General features: G+C 36.0%; 1 long non-coding RNA gene and 1 pseudogene across 1 annotated transcript; one reads left to right on the top strand and one right to left on the bottom strand.

Moving 5' to 3' along the window:
- The first annotated feature begins 2745 nt into the window (after positions 1-2745).
- LOC127846463 (uncharacterized) lies at positions 2746-6537 on the top strand. The gene is made up of 3 exons (XR_008033513.1): positions 2746-2830; positions 3314-3474; positions 4123-6537. It is a non-coding gene; the product is annotated as an uncharacterized LOC127846463 (long non-coding RNA).
- An 888-nt stretch (positions 6538-7425) lies between these two features.
- LOC127845879 (uncharacterized) lies at positions 7426-7793 on the bottom strand (annotated as a pseudogene).
- Between the last annotated feature and the right edge of the window lie 1113 nt (positions 7794-8906).

The following is an 8906-nucleotide window of genomic DNA, read 5'->3' as shown; positions in this document are numbered from 1 at the left end:
ACATTGTGGTTGGATAGTTAAACGATTTTCTTCTTATCGTGACACTATACTGTTTTGGTAATGATTGTTTTCTCATCTTGAAAGCAAAACTGAAATTCTGCGAAATATATTTTAACGCGTAATTGTAACTGGGCCACAATTTGTGTCGTTTGAACATTCAGAGAGTTGTCCGGAATTCCTTACACTGAACAGTGCTACATCCTTTGCGCTGAGCACAGGCACAGTGATGTAGCCGAAGTTCAGAGGTTTTATCTCGAATCAGCCTATGAAATATTCGAAAATATTCATGCGTGTCTGCTGGCGTTATGTAAAAGTCATTAAGATGAAAAGCTGAGTAAAACAGCTACGCCGAACAAGCGGATGAGTGCTCTATACCTATGTTTATGTAAGAGTTTTTGACACCGTGTGAACTGCTAGGGTTACAAGTAATGCATAAACAACAATGTACGGGTTAACAGGGCTGTCTTGATGACTACCTAATTCGTGAGTAAAAAGTATTGCTCGCAGATTTATTATTTATTAATTTATTTTCATCAATGATCTTCTTGTACATTTTGAAATTGTATATGGTGTCAAAAAAGTGAATTGTCATCATGAAATTATATTCTTAGTGAGATAGGTATTCGATATTCCAACAATATTCATTTAATATGATGGTGAATGCAAAATGTCTTTATATTCAGTTCTCACAGCCATTTTCACCATACCTTATTTGCTTTCAGAACGTCCAAAAATGCCATGTTTTTTTTTTATTTGTCTAAGTTATCTCTATGAAATAAATAGGATGATAAAAAGTGCACACAAAGCTCGACCCGTGCGTTATGACACACTCTTCATAAATGTGAATGGCATGTGTTCATTTCAAACTTGCGATTAATTTTTAAAATGAATTGCGTCTTAACCCATTTATGCCTAGCGTCTAGAAAAAAGGCCTTGGCAAACAGCGTAGACCCAGATGAGACGCCGCATAATGCGGCGTCTCATCAGGGTCTTCGCTGTTTGCTTAAAGGAATTCCTGTAAGAAATATTCTAAATATAGAAATAAATATACTAGCCATCCCTAATTTTGGAAATAAATTGATCCAATTTAGAAGGATGTGAGAGTCCACTAGGCATTAATGGGTTAATCAATTATGCAATAGCGAACAACTTCAGTGCCTTCAGCGCTTTGATTTATATATATGTACTGCATGGATATTGGGTGCAGCAACCATCTCCATTTACAATAATATTATATAATGACCTAATAATAATACCCATTAATACTAATCGTATAAATACTCCCCTTAATTGCACAGTAACAGAAACGATTAGTAAAAGTTAAAATATTGTTTGTGTTTTTCAACAAATGTAGTGTACACTGATCAAGTTTCGAAGACGATTGATCAGGCACAAAGCATTGTGTACACACCGGTCTAACTGCTAACGTAATGACGTCACCATCTATGTATAGAATGGGCGCAAAGCTGTCAAAACAAAATGGCGCGCATTGCAATCGTCAGTAAAGTTTGCTGTGTTCAGATTGCTGAGTTGTTATATAAATGTTCGCGTTCATGCCTTTATTCAAGATAATTAGTCAAGATATTGAGTGCATCGTGCTTGAAATAGTAATAACCTTACACTTCGATGTGGCTGACTAAGCCTAGTTCACACCAACGGCGAGTGCCGCGCTTTGAATCGGCGAGCCAAGCGCCGTCATTTTTGTTCACTTTTCCAAAAATATCTCGATCTATTACGTTCTGATAAGCTCTGATACGCTCTCATACGAATTGGTTGACGCTTTGAGGACAAAATATTTCCCGACATGTTACGATTCCTTACGCTTTGATCCCGCTTTGAACAGGCTTTGTTACGCTTGAAATTACGCTTTGATAAGCTTTATCCCAGCAAACATGCCCATATCGGCCCGATATCGGCTAAATGATGGAATATCGGCAGAGATTTGCCGATGTTGGGCCGACATCGGACCGACATTTATGTTAAACAAAAAATATTTTGTTAAGAGATGAGAACTTTTTGCAATTTTCCATTTTAGTGAATCCATCTTGTTTAATAACGTTTAATTAGGTCGCATATTATTCAATTTATATTTATAGGACAATGTCGGCCCGATGTCGGCCCGTTGTTATAAAAAATACTTATAACTCCACAGTTCAAAGTATGATATCGGCCCAACATAGGCCCGATATCATAATTAACACTCAAGAGAAAAGGTAACTTTGATTATTTTTTTTTTAATTTCTTGTTGCGTTAAATTTAATTGTCTATGTCTCTTTTAAAAACCGTGAAAGATAGGTCGCATATTATACAATTTATATTTATAGGACAATGTCGGCCCGATGTCGGCCCGTTGTTATAAAAATACTTATAACTCAACAGTTCAAAGTATGATATCGGCCCAACATAGGCCCGATATCATAATTAACACTCAAGAGAAAAGGTAACTTTGATTATTTTCTTTTTAATTTCTTGTTATTAAATTTAATTATTATGTCTCTTTTAAAAACCGTGTAAGATACTTGATATAAAATCAATATTATTATGTCCAGGAAGAGTAACCGTTGTTAAAAGGAAATACACAGGTTGCTTCCCTTGGCTCTTGTGCAGTGAATCTGCCCAGGCTTATGAAGTAAACAAAATAAAGTATGTCAACTAAATTTATATCACATAATGTTATAAAATACCTTTTATTTAATAAATATATTTGTCATATTACTTTTTATGTAAATATGCGTTTGAAATATTTGACTTTAAAATATATTCAGTCCTGTATGATCATACAAATAGGCGCGCGACAAAGCTGCATTGACTCAATTTCGAAATTATCAAGGTAGAACTATTCTGTCCTGGACTTTTTTATTTATTTTTGTTCGGAAACAATTTTATTTCTTTATTCACAAGATCAGACCATTTTTAGAGTGCTTTTTTTCTGAAATTGCTATCTGTCATCAAATGTCACATGTTTTCGCGACTGTTCAATGTTTGTTTAATTTCATGAATGAATAGCTAGTCAGCTATAAGTTGTTTCATAAAATTCTTTCTAATAAATTTTGGTGAAACTGAGAACACTCCGTGTATTATATTAGCAATGTCAAAATCAAGGGATAAAACATACTGGCACTCGTACAGACAGGTAAAAAAAAATGTTTCACTTAAATCATGTTTACAATGCTAAGGGAATCATGTTCCAGTACACCCAATGCAACAGGCCATTTGGCAGCTATTTCTTAGGTAATTACTTATTGTTCTTTTAGTATACAACATAAATTAATGAACTGAGAACTGTGTACAGATGCTTTGTGTTTCTTTTCAGGTGAGCCATTTGTCTGTATTGGGTGGCCGAAACCGCGCTGATGTGTGCCGGCGCATTCTGAAGCATTGCATGTCAAATGAGGTGGCCAACCAGTACAGCTGGCATGGGAGGAAGAAAAAGGCAGTATTTGGAAAACTTTCTATTGGCTGATGCTGTGCAGAGTAAGTTGTCATAGTATGTGTAAAAAGATAAGGTCACAGTTAGAACTAATTCATAGTGCCAGTTACGCGGTCTTGGTAGTTTTCAGACTATACCTAAGGGGTCAATATAAAAAACCGGGTCTGTATACAACCACGCGTTCTAGGCACCTTTAATTACTATGAGGGGGGTGTAGGGGAGGTAATGCAATCAAATGTCGCAATAAGGTCTTATATCGAAAACCACAATCACGTCTGAAATTGAAATTTCATGAACCTAGCAATTAATGTCGCTATATATTTCCTTGTATGAGACGTAAAATAAATGACGTATTTATATATAATACTATATAAGGTACCCCTATACACCTTAATTCGTGTTAATATCGGGTAAAAAAGGGTATGGAGATACATGTATTTAAAGTGGGAACCCCATGACCTATTTCTTAATCAGAGACCCCGTAACTGGCCATATGTGTGAATATATATATACATACAGAATTACATCCGGCTGTTTTCCTTTTTCAAAAGTAGTCTTCATATTGTAATTTAAAAAGGGTTAAGAAATAATATTGGTTTATAAACTGCCCAGTATCGTTAATTCTTGCAACACTGTTTGAACATATAATGGATATAGAATAATATGAGCCTACATGTCATTACCATTTTCAGAAGCTGTCATGCGGTCCTTGAAATGCACAGCTGCAGAAGTTGAACATGAGTGCAGGGAATGGTTTAGAACAGCCTCTGACCGTGACGGTGGAAGAAAAAAGAGGACAGCCAAAATAAGTGATGAACAGTCCCAATGAATTTTAACTTGTGTGTGTTTTAACTTTTAATTTAGTCTCCTGCTACAATTTGTTATGATGTAAAGGTCTCTTTGAACTTGAAATTAATGATTTTACACAACTTTTCTTTTAATATGTATACTGATGGAAGCAGTGTATATTTTTTTTGTTTTTTTTTTGCCTTTATTACCTAAATAGCTGTAACTCTGTGTGTTACTTAGGTAAACGTAACTTTTCAATATATTCTTGTTCTAATTGTTTTCATTTGTCATTTTTGAAGAAAACAAGTTTCATGTAGTTTGTATTAATATTGAAGACAATTTTCTTGTAATATTTTTTATTCAAAACTTTCTAGAAATGCCCATAATTTATGTCTAAGTTCAGGGGACATACAAGGTGTTTATTTCTGAAAATACTCAATTATAAAAATCAATTCCCTCAATTCATTTTGAATTTGATAAGTGACAGAACTCAATTATTTTTATTTTCAAGTGATCATTTCCTGGTGAAAACAACAAATAATTTTAATATATGTTAGTTTAAGGTATTTATAACCATATGTAAATAAGTCCCAGTAAACTACTCAATTATATATCATTCAGCAATATATTGCTCTGTCCTACTGCAATGTATTCATTAACAAATACTGGCTGCTTTATACTGCATATCATTATTAGTTCTCTTTAAAGGAATGGTCTGACTTAATGGCTTTTTTTTCAGTATTTTGGGGATGTGATCCCATTCCATGAAATTGGGAAATGTTGTGTCAATATATATATTTACCTGCAGTTCAGAAAAAGTACAACTGATTAACTACAAGTCTTATTCAACATTTCACAGCTAGTATTTACCATTTAAGACTATTCAACAATGAGGAATTGCTTGACTTGATTTAGGGGGAAAAAATGTGTTCTGCCATTGACAACATGGCCCATTACCTTAAAGTGAGATTTCTAGTCACTTGTACATTTACATTTTGTGCCATTACTATGTTTTGTTTTTTTTGCTGGATAGCAATTTCCTGAATTTACTTGTTACAATTTTTGTGTATCGTATGACTGCTATGTTGTATTTTGCTGACTAGTCTTGTTACTATTTTTTGTGTATCATATGACTACATTGTTGTATTTTGCTGACTAGTCTTACTTGTTACTATTTATTGTGTATCGTATGACTACTATGTTGTATTTTGCTGACTAGTCTTATTTGTTACTATGTTTTGTGTATCGTATGACTACTATGTTGTACTTTGCTGACTAGTCTTACTTGTTACTATTTTTGTGTAAGGTATGACTACTTTGTTGTATTTTGCTGACTAGTCTTATTTGTTCTTATTTTGTGTGTATCTTATGACTACTATGTTGTATTTTGCTAACTATAGTCTTAATTGTTACTATTTTATGGGTATCATACGCTATCCATTTTAAAGAAAGGGTTATTTTATTAATTGCCAGGGTATATAGACCAGTTTTGATAATATGGGTGATATGAACCATTTATACATGCATGTTTGGTAATTTTCCATGTATACAATATGCATGTTGGATACGTTGGTTTTCTTCATAATTCTCTTATTTTATTTTCATTTGCTGAATATTCTATTACCAAAATACAAAACTCAAGTCATTTGGTCATTTAACATTTTGTTTCAATGTGTTACTTTTTCAGTTTCTGTACCTGTAGAATTATAGAGTCTGTTTAAATAATTTCTTTTACATTTGTTGTTAGTCAATGTATATATTAATTAATTTTACCCCATTAGAATAAAAATGTTGGAATTAGTAATAAATCAGTTTAATATTTTCAGTTTCAAGACAGTAGTATAATTAGCAAATACTGTATTCCAGTTTGGTTGAAAAGAATGTAAAAATAAAATGTTGTCTGAAGAAAATGTTCTTTCATTTATTTAAGAAACTGTTTAAGGCCCTTAACACTACCAACAACAATTAAAAACAATTGAGGCTAGACAGGGACTGAGGAATGGTTAAAAGTATGTCGGCACCATGCTGGCTCAAGAAGGTATCGCCGATATACATACCAATGTCGGGCCAACATCGAGCCGTGTTGCACTCCCGATCTCGGGCCGATATACATACCAATGTCGGGCCAACATCGAGCCGTGTTGCACTCCCGATCTCGGGCCGATGTAATTACCGATGTCGGGCCGATATACATACCGATGTCGGGCCAACATTGCGCCGTGTTGCACTCCCGTTGTCGGGCCGATGTAATTACCGATGTCGGGCCGATATTGAAATAAATATCGGGCCGACATCGGACCGATTTAAAATGTTTGCTGGGATTACGCTTCATTACTCTTTGATGCGGTTATGACGCTTTAACTCAGGCTCTGATACGACAATCAAGCTTTGTTGTGCAATTTTACGATCTGTTACGTATTGGAAAATGTCGAGATTGCCAATTTTTATCCCGCTTTTGATTCAGAGCCTATATAAAGATGCAGCAGATACACAAAATCATTGCATCTTTTACTCCAGAACACGATTGCAGAACAATAAGATCCAGAGGTACCAGAGCATGATCTATCCGAAGAAGACATGACGTTTGTCTCTCTGTTGTATAACTATTTTCTATCCCCTGAGGCAGAGGAGAGGGAGGAAGAACAGCAAAGACAAGGGGAGGTTGACATACCAGCAAGAGGTAGAAGTTCATTTATCAGAAGCTGCTGGACCAGGCCATGGCTAACTGAAGAAAGAAGACAGCAATATGGCCATTACGATAGCCTCTTGGACACACAACTCTGATTAGAAGACCTTGGTGCCTTCAGAAACTTCACCAAATTAAACCCTGAGGTCTTTGATGATATCATGGAAAGTGTGGCACCAGTCATCCAGAAGCAACAGACTAACTACAGGCACCCCCTGTCAGCTGGCCTCAAGCTGGCAATCACATTGAGACATCTGGCCACTGGGGACAACTACAGGTCAATGGCATATGGATTCAGATGTGGTATCTCCACAATATCAGAGCTGATTCCAGAAGTGTGCACGATAATTGTACAGGTATATTAAGATGAAGTTTTCAACCCACCTACCACCCCTGAAGCCTGGAGACACCTTGCCCAGCAGTTTGAACAGAGGTGGAATGTCCCCCATGCAGTTGGTGCCTTGGATGGAAAGCACATAGCCCTCAAGAAACCAGCAAACACAGGCAAGATCTACCATAACTACAAGGGGTTCTTCTCCCATAGCTTTTCTTTGTTCTGCGGGTCTTTATAATCTGTCAGTCTCTTTGAGTAGATGGAAGGAGTGTCTTTTAGCCAGTCAATGACCTCTTCTTTTTGCGCTTCTGTTAGTGGTGCATAGTAGTATGGTTTGTACGTACGCTTTTTGCTGGCGGCTGCTGCTGGAACAGGTGTGATGACTGGGAGATGATCCCCTGCAGGGTGAGGCTGTGGCTGCTCTGGCTCTGGAACCAGTATTTCTTCATCTTCTGCCGACGGTGGTATTGGAGACCTCGGCCTTTTAGCCACTTGGCCTATGACTGTCTCTTTTCGGCTCTTCTTGCTGCACCTCTACCTCTCTTGGGTCCCATCTTTGTGTTAAAGGCTCTATAAAGGTGAGGATCCGTAATTATTTACCGATTTTTACATATGTTTTCATATTCTATTTATAAAGGTTATCAAAAAACAATATATATATGCTATTCGACATAACCATACAAAAATTAGCAAAACAAATTGTTTTGAGCTCAAAAAGCAGTGCCCGCCAAGTTAATTGTGTTCACAAACAATCAGTCAATTTACATCGCTGTTTACTCGTAAATTGAAAGTGAAAGTGACTCAGGTCACTAAAAATATATCGTTGATTGTCAACGTTTTCTGGTATCACTCACAAAGTAGGTCTCTTCTAAATGGCTAAAACGTTTGTAGTGATATAGTAGGTTACTTTCTGCTGGTAAAAAGTTGTTTGAAATAGAATTAAAATTGAATTTTCTTTCGGCTATTTGTAGCATACATAACCGCTTTGAGGCTAAAAATCACGTTAGTTGCAAAGTTGTAAACATTTCTTTCAATTATAAAACGGGTATATCTTCCATAATTCTTGACAACGGTGCACCTTAGCTGTGTAATGGGCATTTTTTATGCAAGAGTAACTGAAATCCGCAACAATTAGACCAGATTATATGCATAATAATTGAATTTCTCACCTTTATAGAGCTTTTAATAGTAGTTTTTCAGGTTCAGGATACGTCCTCTTTGTTTGAAAATTATGCAGTGTGTGGAACTCAAGTGCTATTTATAGAGATGCTGAAAATAATGCAATGTGTATCGTTCCAATTTTAGTATTTTAGTACATGTACTGCCAAATCATTACATATAGCAAGGTGTGGTACTCAAGTGCTATTTATATAGATGACGAAAGAGCGCCATATCGTAGGAGATCGTGAAAGATTGTGCAAAAGCGTGAGGAAGCTTGCCAAGTGTATCAAAGCCTTTCAAAACGTGTCAATCCTTGATGAAAGCTTCTCAATTCGTGGGAAAGCGGGAGAGTCCTTCATGAAAACGTAACAAAGCGTGTCATATCTTGATGAAAGCGTCTGACCTCGTGTAAGATCTTCATGCCAGATCGTAGCAAATCTTGAGCCATCTTAACGAAGCGTGTCAAGTGGTGACATACCGTGAAGACTGGGGTCTCCGCTTTAAAC

The sequence above is a fragment of the Dreissena polymorpha genome, chromosome 9 (assembly GCF_020536995.1).
Source record: "Dreissena polymorpha isolate Duluth1 chromosome 9, UMN_Dpol_1.0, whole genome shotgun sequence".
Taxonomy (NCBI): Eukaryota; Metazoa; Mollusca; class Bivalvia; order Myida; family Dreissenidae; genus Dreissena; species Dreissena polymorpha.
The sequence above is the reverse complement of the archived record's forward strand: the minus strand, read 5'-3'. Positions and strand labels throughout refer to the sequence as shown.